This window comes from Sander lucioperca, chromosome 9 (genome assembly GCF_008315115.2).
Source record: "Sander lucioperca isolate FBNREF2018 chromosome 9, SLUC_FBN_1.2, whole genome shotgun sequence".
NCBI lineage: Eukaryota > Metazoa > Chordata > Actinopteri > Perciformes > Percidae > Sander > Sander lucioperca.
In genome coordinates this window covers 5,912,018-5,925,446 of record NC_050181.1, presented here as the reverse complement: position 1 = coordinate 5,925,446, position 13,429 = coordinate 5,912,018, and the positions used below count along the sequence as shown (strand labels likewise).

Below are 13,429 nucleotides of genomic sequence, written 5' to 3'. Positions count from 1 at the left end.
AGATGGTAAAATGAGGGAGATGCAGGATAAACAGAGAGAAAAACAAGAACAAGAAACTTCTTGACATGCTTATCCTTTTGCGTTCTGACAAAGAAAGAGATTTTACATGAAGAAGCAGGAACATTATTCATGAAAATTAGGTGGGGCTGTTGCTCATACACACACAAACACACACACGGTGGATGCAGGAAAAACCGGAGATGAGACGATACGATGACCTAAATTGAGGACAGCTACTCTCGTTAGTGTAAGTGCAATGATAAGTCCAATAAGTACTTTATCAAACTGAATGTGTGTCCCAGGCCAGGATAGGAAATTAACAATGTAAAAATCAACAAGCCACTGGTCCGTGTACTTTTTCGTTCATTCGATTTTCATTTCATAAACAGGTATTAAAAAACAAAAAACGAATGGTTATTTGATTTTTGTTTTAAAATACAAAATTTGAAATTGAAATACAAGGCATTTTTTCCTTTTCATGGTCAAAAGGGGATGGGAGAAATTTAAAATATATTTTGATTTTCATTTTCATATAACAAAAAATAAAATCACTCGAAAATAGAAACGAAAAAAGGCTTGTTTTTTCATATTCAGAGACCGGATGTTGTCATTTCCACGGCAACAGCGCCAGTGTAGCCTACCAGTGGTGCTTTCAGCCCAGGCTAAAATTACTTTGGAAACCCTAATGCATATGTTTATATGTATTGCCTCATTTATGTATTTCATGAAATGAAAATCGAATGACCAAAACATGCACTACCATATTTGCTTTAACTCAGGCTGCAGGGGACATTCTAAAACGGTTAACATGAAGAAAAAAAAACACTTAACCATCACCATATTTCTCATGACCATATCTTGTCATGAACACTTAGCCTGTCAAAAAAACTAAACTGAAATTCAACGATTATAGAAGTTCTCTCACGTTAACGTTTTCTTCTTCATTGGCGCCTATGGCGAGGAAGAAGCTTAACGCGGTTTAATGTACCTAAACAATGATCAATGATTACCAAATTTCTATCTCATATTGCTCCTCATAACCACTGAAAACTGTCAAAAAATCTAACCCAAAGTCCAATTATTATGGACGTTATCTGACTGATAACTGACTGATATCTGATTGATCATTGTTTAGGTAGATTAAACCATGTTAAGCTTTTTCACGTTAAGTGTTTTAGAATGTCCCGGCTGCAGTTGAGGGAAACTGTAGCCTATAACTTCCTAAGTGACTGATCATCCATTTTTTGCCCCCCTTTACATAAATATACATAAATATGGCTATGAAATAGATCATGAAATACATAAATGAGGCAATACATATGAACATACGCATTAGTCATTATAGGTCAATAGCCTAAATACATATGTTTTACTTTTATTTATTTCAGGGGACTTTTATTTATTCCGTCTATTTATATGCACGTTATATTCAAAGGAAGTTTTGTTATCTCACAGACTTCGACTAAAAGCAACTAGCAAGCCTGCCTGACATCAGTGCATCATAGCATATCATTATCTGCAAACAAAAGAAAATATGACTAAAACACGAGTGCGGCAGATTCCCAGCTCAGCTAGAGCGGGTATAACGCCAGCTCTGCAGACGGACCAGAGTCAGTCAGCACTGGGCAGCGAACCGCAGGGACCGAGGTCACAGGGCTGGAGGCTAGCTGCTAGCTAGCTGCAGCAGCTAATATTAGAATATTAGACCCAGCACCGGAGGTCTGATCCCCATGATCTGATCCCGAACCCCCGGTGACTCTCTGCCAGATCAGCAAGCAACAGAAAGTTTGCTGGGATTGGTAATGGTGGCGTAACGGTAACGTTACAGCCGTGAACTGAAATTCTATTTCCTCAGCTGGTTCGACTCTCTTGCGGCGAAGTTGTCTGCTGCGGGTAGAGACAGAGAGTTCCCCCCAAGCATTATCAAGAGTATGTTTCCAGAGTAATTTTAGCCTGGGCTGAAAACTGTCGGTACACGATCCGTTCTGCCTGCACGATCCGTTCTGCACATGCGCAAAATGTTCGCGCATGCGCGGTTGTACGAGGATTTACGACACTGCACGATCTGTTCCACGCTTCCGGTCAACAGCCAAGCTAACGTTAGTTTAGCTAACAGCTAATTCGGCTAACTGCTAGCTGAGACAGCATGTAATAACTTTAAAAGACCCTCAAAATAAAACTTGAAAATAAACGTTGACATATATAACAAACACCTAACATATATAACAGCTGTTACGTCAGTTCTACTTTACTTGTGCTCATTTAAAATACAATCACTCAATACTTGTCTTTATTGTTATTACTGTGAAGTCTTAATTTAGCTGTAGCCTGCTTTTCCCATTACGTTTGAGTTAACGTTATTTTAGACTGAATCTAGCTGTCAGCTAGCGGTTAGCCGAATTAGCTGTTAGCTAAACTAACGTTAGCTTCCCGGTGGAGGCTAGCCATAGGCTAGCGTGGAACAGATCGTGCAGGTCGTATGGATACGTAAAACAGTATTATCTTGCGCATGTGCAGAACGGATCGTGCAGGCAGAACGGATCGTGTACCGACAAAAGCAACACTGGTAGGCTAAACTGGCGCTGTTGCCTTGGAAATGACAACATCCGGTCTCTGAATATGAAAATAACAGGCATTTTTCATTTCTATTTTCGAGTGATTTTATTTTTGTTATATGAAATAGAAAATGAAAATCACAGCATATTTTTAATTTCTCCCATCCCCTTTTGACCATGAAAAGGAAAAAAATGCCTTGTATTTCAATTTAAAATTTTGTATTTTAAAACAAAAATCAAATAAGCATTCGTTTTTTGTTTTTTTAATACTGTTTATGAAATGAAAATCGAATGAACGAAAAAGTACACGGACCGCCACTGACAGATATGTTCAGATTTGATTAATTCAATAAATTATTATTTTTTGTCTTAAATCCACCAGCCATTTTCATATTATACCAACATTTGCAGCATCTTGAGCCTTTTTGGTAAGGTTACTAGGAAAAGTCAGCCCAGAGTAGTTTTATTCTCCCTGAAACAAGTTTCCTTTATATTTTTAAAGAACTATACAAAAAAATATTGCAACTTTTTTTGCAACTTTCACTGTCTCCCGCAACTTAATTGCAACAAACATACAAAAGACATCACAACTTTTATTGCAATTTTTTACAAAAGCTCCCGCAAAATCAGGCATTTTGGGCTGCAACAATCTATAAAAAAGGCAGCAAAATCCTGGAGAGACTGGTTAACCTGTTGCTTGTTACATGCCTCCTGTTTCTTGAGTGAGAGCGAGGGAGAGATTGGCTGTGTGTGTGTGTCAGATCTGGTCCAGACCCCCAGGAGCAGAGGGCTTACAGAGCGCAGTGAGGACAGCCACATCAGGGCAGCCCACAGACAGCTGGCTCCCTCCGATGATGCATTGGCCTTGGCATCCTAATTGGCCCTAGTGCCTCAGCCAGGGGGCCTGGTGTTTCTGTATCTGTGCCTCGATGTGTGTTAGTCATTGTGTTTATACTTGCTTTCTGTATGCATCTGTTTGTGTGTGGTACACATCTGCATTCTGGGTTTGTTTTTTTGTGAATATTGTTCTGTTCTGGTGTGTGTGTGGGTGTGTGTGTGTGTGTGTGTGTGTGTGGCTCTTGCAGTCCCTGTCTTTTTAAATGTACACCACATACAGCGCTTTGGGATGTACTTCCACCGACCTTTCATCTGCTGCAGAAGCCGCACTGAGCATGAACACGCACATTTCCGCAGAGGACACATGGTGTTTTTTTAATTGTGCATGCATGGAAGCGTGTAGCTTTACTGTATATGTGTGTGTGTGTTCTTGCACGTGCTGGAAAATATTCAGTATTGTATGTATATTATATATTTATTTATCATTTACTGTATGCTTCAGTCTGTTTACTGTATGTATAAGCTGTGGCAACATGTTTTTTAATTAATTTGATTATTATCAAAATCTCATGCCAATAAAGCTTCATTAAATTAAAGGGAATTAAAAAGAGAGTGTGTATCCAAGTGTGTATAATTTCCCCACATGTGTATGGCATTAAGCATTCAAGTGTGTGACTGTGGTGTTAGAAAGAGAGAGAGAGAAAATGTGTGTGTGTGTGTGTGTGTGTGTGTGTGTGTGTGTGTGTGTGTGTGCACTCTTGCTGTCATGACTAATATCAGTCAAATTAAGCATTTATAAACAGAAATGACATAAGACATTTACATTATCCTGGACTATGTAATACATGGAGTTAATTATTGTTGTCAGAACTGTCCGGTCACTTTAGGTGACGGCGTTGGCCTGGTGGTAAGTGAAACTGTCCTGTAAATGAAAAGGTCACAGGTTGAATCCAAACAACAGTTTATGTGTGCATCACTGCAGAGGAGGACATTAAAGTTGTACTCGCTGCAGGGACCGAGACGCATCATGCATGTACAGTACATCCATCTCAGAGGACTTTACTGTACTGTATGTGTAGATTCGCTGCTGTTAAAAGGTTATAGTGTGCCTAAACAGAAACTACATCAGTCCCACATGCATCAATATCTCACAGCTGATCACTTTGATCACTGCTGGTATAGTATCCTGCCCCCCCCCTCTTGTTCAATCTTAGGACCTCATCCTGAAGCTGCAGGCTATAATAGCAATTTTAACATGGACCAATGTTGATTGACTGGAAAAATAGGCTGCGACTTGCTCGGAATTGGAAGTATATAGTGAACCAATTACCCCTGTGGTGATGGCAATATACTAGTGTAGCTATAGGCTGGAGCTGCTGTGGGTGTAATTGATGTTGCTTGGTGGCTGCCAGAGAGGTTGGAGGCATGTAGACCACAGAGACATTTCCTCTAATAGGCCCTGCCAGGGGTCATGGCACACACTACAGACCAAAGCACTTACAACCTGACCAGCTCTCCGATGTTTCCTCCAATACACACTGTATCACGTGTAGCAGGGTTGTTGTTGTTGTTGTGGGGGTGTAAACCCACCTCAACTCTCTTGACCGACCTTTTATACGTAGGACAAACTTTACTCACCTCTTAAGGTTAATAAACTTTGTATGATTTCAGTTTTAGTATATATAACTACATACCATCTGTGAGCTAAGTATACCACTGTAGTCAGTGCAGTACATGTTTAGCTTAGCTGAGTATAAAGTCTGCAAGTAGGGGAAAACAGCCTGGGTTTGTCTAAAGTGGGGGGAAACAGTCTCTAAAGCGCACCAATAGGTTGCTGCATTTTTTAGTTTGTGTTCTTACTATTTCTCAAACCTGCATTAATTGATTTTTTTTTTGCCCACATGGGGGCAGTGGGAAAATGCTGCAAACACAACACTTTAAAAAAAAAAAATGTATTAGCAAATAGTTGTCTATTTATACATCTAACAAACATGGAGCAAAATTAGCATTCATATAGAGTTGTGTTTCTGTCTATCCAACAAATGTTGTCCAATTTTCACCATCCTGTCCACTCTGATGTCCACGACTATCTGGCCCTCTATCTGCTAAATGCTCCACTTTCACCAGCTAGCTGCTAACATAATCTGTCGGCTGTTTGGTGCTGAGCAAGTAGTGACCAGTGGGTTTTCAGAGTTTTTGTGTGTGCTGAAAACAGCTGCCTGCTGTGTCTGGAAAAAACACAGATGAGTCTGGTGAGAGTACTGCTAAATTTAGTTATAATTCTCTGTGGGTTCATCACTACAACCGTCCCCTTTCACATTATATTGTACATACAGTAGTCATTTGATCCATTATTAATAGAAAAATATTTATTAGAACAGCTTTAAGGAAGAGAAAATATATATATATATATATATATATATATATATATATATATATATATATATATGTAAACATATACCATAAGCCAAACAAAATTGTGAATGAATAGTTATAAAAATTAAACATCTATCACTTAAATAAATCAACCTAATTGGAATTTGTTTATCATTCAGCTGTGGATCACGGAGTTGCAACAATTTCCATCGAGTGTGTTTGAATATCAGCCCTTAATAAATACATTTGTTTTACTAAAAGTTAGAAAATTAGTGAAGATGCAATTATAAAATGACTGCTGAAGTACCTTTTTGATAAATGTTTTTCTAGATGTAAGGCTCATACTTGTATAGTATATAGTATAGGGATGTAGCTCTGTCTGACCACTACTGCATTTTCTTTGATGCAGGCAGTAGTTTCTCCAGTGATTCTCACACGATCTAAATCGGTCAAAAAAAGGTATATTACTGACTACACCAGTCTTACTTTCATGGAATTGGTATCTAATAAATTACTACAGCAGTAGAAGATCATCTCAAACAGTTTAATTCCAAAATACTCGGGGTACTTGATGTCATAGCACCAGTTAGGACTAAAATAAGGTCTGGTAAACAGAAAGCCTCATGGAGAAATGTCCCGACAGTAGCTAATCAGAAGAAAGAATGCAGGAAGGCAGAATGAAGATGGCGAAAAATGAAAACACATATTGACCATGAGATCTACAAAGATGTTATGTGTTATGTAGTACGAAGCAGTCCCACTTTTCAGTAATTATTAATGATAATATTAATAATTTGGGCTGTCAAAATAACGCGTTAATTTCGATTAATTAATCGGAGAAAAAATAATGCGTTAAAAAAAAATAACGCAGATTAATCCATTCCATATTGACGTTTGACCCGGAGCCGTTCTAGCCACCATTCGACTGTAAAATGAAGGAGGGAGACAAGAATGTGCTGCCTGGATCATTGATTGGAACATTTACTTGTAAAAATCTTCTTCCTGAATAGGGTTGGCTACCGAAATCTGGTGCCACCGATATGTCTGCGCTTCTCTCGGATGCTCTGAAACAGACGATACAGGCAACACAAACACCGCTGCACATGACACTAGTTAACACTATACTCGACAGCAGCTAACGTTAGCCTACCGCTAGGCTTTTTACTTTCTTAAAAAGTATCGGTCCAGGCACCGTTAATTACGTATGCGATTAATTTCGATTAATTAATCACAGAGTATGTAATTAATTAGACTACATTTTTTAATCGATTGACAGCCCTATTAATAATACACGTGTATTATTTGCCACTGTTGATAGGTTAATTAATCCCCCCATGCAGTCGTGCCCTGACTTTGTCTCAACTAAACAATGTAAGGAGTTTGCCCAATTCTTCCAGAATAAAATTGAAAACATAAGATTCAGTATTAGCTCCACTCTGAGTGGAAACATTGACACTTTATCACCCCATAAAAAAGGAATGGTCTCTATGTCACAATTTATTACTATTAATGACAAAACACTCACAGAAATCATGCAGGTTCTTAAGCCATCCCATTGCTCTCTAGACATCATGCCTGCTAGTTTCTTTAAAAAGGTTTTTAGCTCGTTTGCAATGGATTTGTTGCTTATTGTAAATGGCTTGTTACTCACAGGCAGTTTCCCTGCATCCCTGAAAACTGCAATTATCAGACCCCGCCAATGTGTGCTGTGTTGCCTTGATATATTTTTTTTCCAGGTACAGTATCCAGCCCCAGGTACTGTAACTAAGGAAACCACCTGTAAGTTAAGTGCTGCAAATGGAAGGTTTTAGTTTAAAGTTCAGCTGCATATTATGCTAAATATGGTTACCCAGTGGAGTGAATCTCAGCCAGAAGGCTACAGCGAAATGTATGACTTTTTTTTTTTTACATCATCATGATAACTAAACGTATTAGCATAAGCAGTCTTTATTTTCCAGGAGATTCTTATTTTTATTTTTTTGCCCTGCACAAATGTCAGACCGTCCTGGAGGAGTAACTTGTGTTGTGTTACTTGTGTTAACTGACAATGGTTTTCCGACGTATTCCTGAGCCCACGTCGTAATATCTTTTACATAATGACGTCGGTTTTTAATGGTCACAGGCATTAAATGTTGGTGTTCGGCACTTACGTGCAGAGATTTTTCCAGATTCTCTGGATCTTTTGATGATATTATGTACTGTAGATGATGAAATCCCTAAATTCCTTGCAATTGTACTTTGCGAAATGTTCTTAAACCGTTGGACCATTTGCTCAGCCAGTTGTTCACAAAGTGGTGAACCTCGCCCTATCCATTGCTTGTGAACGACTTTTAGGGGATGCTCTTTTGCGCTTTTATACCCAATCATGACCAATTAACCTGGTCACCTATGTAATGTTCCAAACAGGTGTTTTTTGAGCATTACTCAACTTTCCCAGTCTTTTGTTGCCCCTATCCCGGCTTTTTTGGAACGTGTTGCAGGCATCAAATTTAAAATGAGTAAGTTTGAACATTAAATATCTTGTGTTTGTAGTGTATTCAACTGAATATAGGCTGGAAAAGATTTGCAAACCATTGTATTCTGTTTTTAATTACGTTTTACACAACGTCCCAACTTCATTGGAATTGGGGTTTGTAGTTTGTGATTAACACTGAGCTATAGTGTTCAGTTTACAATGATACAAACAGTGAAAAGCAGCATACCCTCACATTGGAGACGCTGGAACAAGAATTAGTCAATTTCTTTAAACAAAGACTTAAGCAGTTAATCAATTATCAAGACAGCTGCCAATTCATGTTATGTTGATCGACTAGTTGCTTAATTTGCGAATCATTTTAGCTCTGTTACTGTTGCTTCTTGTTCATTAGAAGTTACTGTATAATCTGATTTAGTCCTTTATTAGTTAACTAAACAAGTTTAAGCAATTCAGAGTTTGTGTACTTATTATAAAATGTTTATAAAAAAATGTTTATAAAACTATTATTTATTCTCCAATGCTCATGCCCACCAAATGCTCTCATCTTGTGTTTTATAACCTCAAAAGGGCTGAAAATATTATATAATAAGGACCTTCTGTCACTGTCTACCCACTGAATCATATTCTTTCTCCTCCTCTCTAATTCTAGTTTGGTCTCAAATGTCCCTTTCATCTGTTCCCTTGGCTCTGTATTGGCCATTTGTCAGTAAAATCAAAATCAAACTTAAATCAAAGGGCCACTGATGCACCATGGGCATGTGGTGTACGCAGGCAAAATAAGTCCATTGTCTGTGCAAAGTTTCTGAGTTTCTTACGATTTATTTCTCCAAAAACAAGCAAGCAAACAAAGGAACAAAGAAATAATGGCTCTCATTGCCTCTCTTGCTCTGGTAAAAATCCAGGTGCATACAACAACAACAACCTAGCAAAATAAAATGCTATCAAAAATCTCATCTTAATAAAGCAAACATCTAGAATAATCAAACAATACTTCTTATTATTAGTAAAACAACAACTAAATACTAACAACAAATAAATAGTTCCTAGGCTCTTTTTCTAATTTGTCTGCTTACATCCATGGTTGTTCTACCCTTGTGTTTATTTTACATGCAAGTCCTTATGACAACTCAATTGAGGCAGCTGGACTCACACTGTGGTGACAATAGTCAGTAACACCTTAATCAAGATAGAAAAGTCAAACATTATCCTAATAGGAAACTAAAATTCAATACACTCTGAGGTGATAAGGCTTGGGGACCTCTCTCTGAGGACAGCATCTGCAGTGGGCGTGTACAACCGAGTTGTGTACCACCTCGACAAACTGCTGATCGAGTAGCCGCAGCGTCTCCAGAAAGGTCACACTGTTTCTGCAACGTGTCCGTCAAGGGCTGATCAAACAACTTGCAATGACACTTCCTTACTGCAGTGTGACGTGACATTTCACTGAATTTGTCCTTCAGAATACACAACGTTCACATGAGAAGTTTACATCATATAGCCTTGCTGGCTGTAATTTTATAGAAAACCCATTGTGCATTCAATTATCAAATCATTCAGTCATAAATATGGATGTTATGAACACGAGAATATCTATTCACATCTCCTGTTGGAATGTTGTGGATTTGAACTTTGCCCTCCTCTCTATTAACTGCAGTTTTGCTAATAAGATTTAACCCTCTCCTTCAACAGAGAAACAAGCTACTCCAGACGAGAGACAAAGTTTAAATGCTAAAATACACGTTATTGTGTTGACACATGAACCTTATTATGAAAGTGGCTCCTTAAAAAATTTCAAACCGTGACCACATTGCCATATGTTTTGATTAGTTTGTTTTCAGCGGTTGTGGCAAGGAGAGTACGCCTCAATTACTGTGGCGTGTGATATTCAAGCTTGCCTCTTTCAAGCCCTCCTGCATTCTGAACTAGTGTACTGTTCCTCATTAACATTTTACTGTGGTGGGTGACCCTGCCATTCATTTACAGACAACTGCTTCCTGACAATGCTTTTTTCTCCTTCCTCTCAAAGGAGAGCAGCCCATTCTCTCCAGAATGCTAATGCCTTGTAAATCCAAAAGTGAGGCTGAGTTGAGAGGGAGCAAACTACCTTCTCTTCTTCAGGGGAGCGTTATTAAAAAAATCAATTAGGGTGTTGAACCATAGACGAAAAAAACATGGCCTTCAGTATAGGTGTGCTTTTTTCTCAGAGCACAAAGACGTTTTCTCTCAGCTGAAAGGGAGAAATTTGCCGGGGTTTGTACTTGACAGAAGATCTAGGCAACACAAAAAGGGATCGATTCTCAGTCGTCTGCAGGGTGAATTTAGAATCAATGCCGCAACAATGGAAAAGGTTCACATATCAATATAGGTGTCTGCTGGTGAATTCCTGTGGATCCAGTCATCATATATTTGGGTTTTCTTAGTTTGTGCTAAATGACTTTGTTGTGATTGCACAAACACAGAACACAGTTTGTCATTTTCCTTAAAGCTTTAGTGCGTAACTTTTTGATATTAATGAACGCCTGTTACATTAAAGCCATTGTCAAATGAGTTGTTCCATAGCTAATTAAGACTATCAGCTCCACACAACTCTCTCTGTATATCTCAGTATGGATATGTTCAGAAGATTGTGTCGTCCGGTGACTTTCCCACGCAGAAGCTCAAGTGAAAATAATTACCTCTTCTGAAGAGTCCATTGTTTTTTTTTTAATCCTCCGTGTCCTCCTTGGCTATGAGTAACTGTGTGTGTGTGTGTGTGTGTGTGTGTGTGTGTGTGTGTGTGTGTGTGTGTGGTGGGGAGGGGTAAGGCTTGTATCATGTGGACGTGGCAACTGTTTTGTTGTCATTAGTTAGAGGGAGCTGCTCCCCCCGCGACCCGATACCGGATAAACGGACGAAGATGGATGGATGGATAGTTAGAGTTCCTCATGGGGGCGACAGAAACTACTCACTATAGCTTTAAAGATACTAGCCAGAAAAGTATACATGCAGGCAGTGGTGGAATGTAACTAAAGTACATTTACAGTACTGCACTTAAGTACACGTTTTAGCTACCTACATTTGATGCTACTTTGTACTTTGTACTACCTTCATTTATCTGACAGCTATATTTTCAAAATAATATAATACAATAATACAAACTGATGCAGTGTTATAGGTTAAACTACCCAACAGTACGGAAAGTAGCTAAAATTAGCTTCAGCGGCCAATGACAACAGTAAAAATCTGCTCACACACTAATGCATCCGTAATAACAATCCAATAATGTGATATATAATGACATAACTGAGAGGAGCCATTCTGCTCCATAATGAGCACTTTCACCATTTTAACACTCTTAATGTGAAGCAGCAGCAGTAGTAGGAAATGTTTGGTTTGCATTAGCAGTAACTTGATACAGCTCTTAGGGCTGGGTAACGAACTTTGATACATTTGGGCACCGACAGAATTGCTTCCATGGTATCGAGAATACTATAAGGATTAAAACTCATCAGCGTCAGTGAGCCAATAAGCGTGCAGTATGCTTGTAACAAGATCTAATAAAGCTTGTGATTGGCTGTCTAACGGTACACGTCATAGAGCCATGCAGGAAAAACACTCTGCTACAGTGTGCGTCACATAGGTAGAAAGGAGCTATAAAAAAAAAATAAAAAAAAGATTTGTACCGTAATGTGTAAAGTTGTAATTGTTTTAGTTAAAAATAATTTAAAACAGCCATACATAGCATCACAAACAAGGTTTGGTTTCATTAAAATGTCGTACAAATTATAACTGAAAATACATTTTACTGATAATGCTTCTGTAATTCCAGTAACATTTTGAATGCAAGACTTTTAGAGAGTTTTTTTAAATTGTGTGGAATCGCTACTTTTACTTGAGTAAATGATGCCAACCACTGGTCTTCCACCATTGCATGCAGCTTCCTTATAGTCAAGGACAACGTGATAAAACTGCTGACTCTCAGAGCCATCACACCTCTTGCTTCTGTCTGCTCAGACGCACATGATGAGCACGACAAGTTCAACCAATCGATCAGATGTTGTACTGTTCCCGTGCAGACAGATCAATGCAGAGCAGTGGCATGTTGTTCACAATTGTGAAAAGGTACACAAAGAGCAGACCTCACTCCAGAACAGAGTCAGAATTTTGTTTTTGCTTTCATTTTGTGGTGCGACACATTACCCTCAAGTAGATGATGCATTCATGCTGCCAATATTACCTTAGGAGCAGAAAAAGAAATTACAGTTGCACTGAATAAAAAACTGTTTCATAACAACATGAAATTCCTACACAAAGAATATTGAACTGTGGAATGTTTATGGCACCGCTAAAGGCCACGGACAGCCTCTTTCCAAGCTGCCTGTGCTATATATTTTCCTCTTGTTACATTGCACAGGTTTTTCTGCAATGCTTCTTTTCCCGTTTGTGCAACAGCTGACCAGGAGGCATCCTGCAGCACCTGTATTAGATAAAGTCGAAACAAGGTTTTAGTGCTGGTTGGCTCATACAACTATACTTGATAAAATATAGCATCTCTCTCTTTTTCTCGCAGTCTCCTGGCATAGGCTAGCCTCCTCCTGTTTCCTCTGCTTCCTAAACCAAATCTCCCTCCTGGGGGACGTTGTCAGGCAGCCTGTTGCTGGGTAACCAGAGAGGATTGTGGGTCATAGAAATTATCAGTTGAATACCAACAGCAACTCCTCAGTCCTGGTGCAGTATAATGAGATATATATATATATATATATATATATATATATATATAAGCTAAATCCTGATCAAATTTGGTATCGCCTGACTGACCTAGATGTGTTAACAGTTAATTTCCATGTTCTTTACCTCTGCTGTTTTGAGTGTGACTTTTTCAAACACATTTGAAGTGTTATTTTACTGTTACAGAAATGTGCATTTGATTAGCTCATTGTCAAATAACTCTAATGCACATGTTATAATTGATTATTAATATGTTTGGTGAATACATGGACACAGTCCAATATATTACATACAACTGGTCTAAAGACAAATGTTTTAATGAATCACAAATGAGAGTCAGACAAAACCTTATACAATAATCTCTAGTCATTTCTAAGATTACAATATTTTCAGAAATGATGTGCTGGTATTAGGTTTATAAACAGCAGCAAAAACAGCAGGGAACCAGTTTCCAATCAGCTCTATCCAACTGAGACAT

General features: G+C 38.5%; 1 long non-coding RNA gene across 1 annotated transcript; it reads right to left on the bottom strand.

Moving 5' to 3' along the window:
- Positions 1–536: 536 nt before the first annotated feature.
- On the bottom strand, positions 537–12,040 carry LOC118495947. The gene is made up of 4 exons (XR_004898406.1): positions 12,030–12,040; positions 9,503–9,506; positions 6,889–6,892; positions 537–682 (listed from the first exon to the last, which is right to left on the bottom strand). It is a non-coding gene; the product is annotated as an uncharacterized LOC118495947 (long non-coding RNA).
- Positions 12,041–13,429: the final 1,389 nt, after the last annotated feature.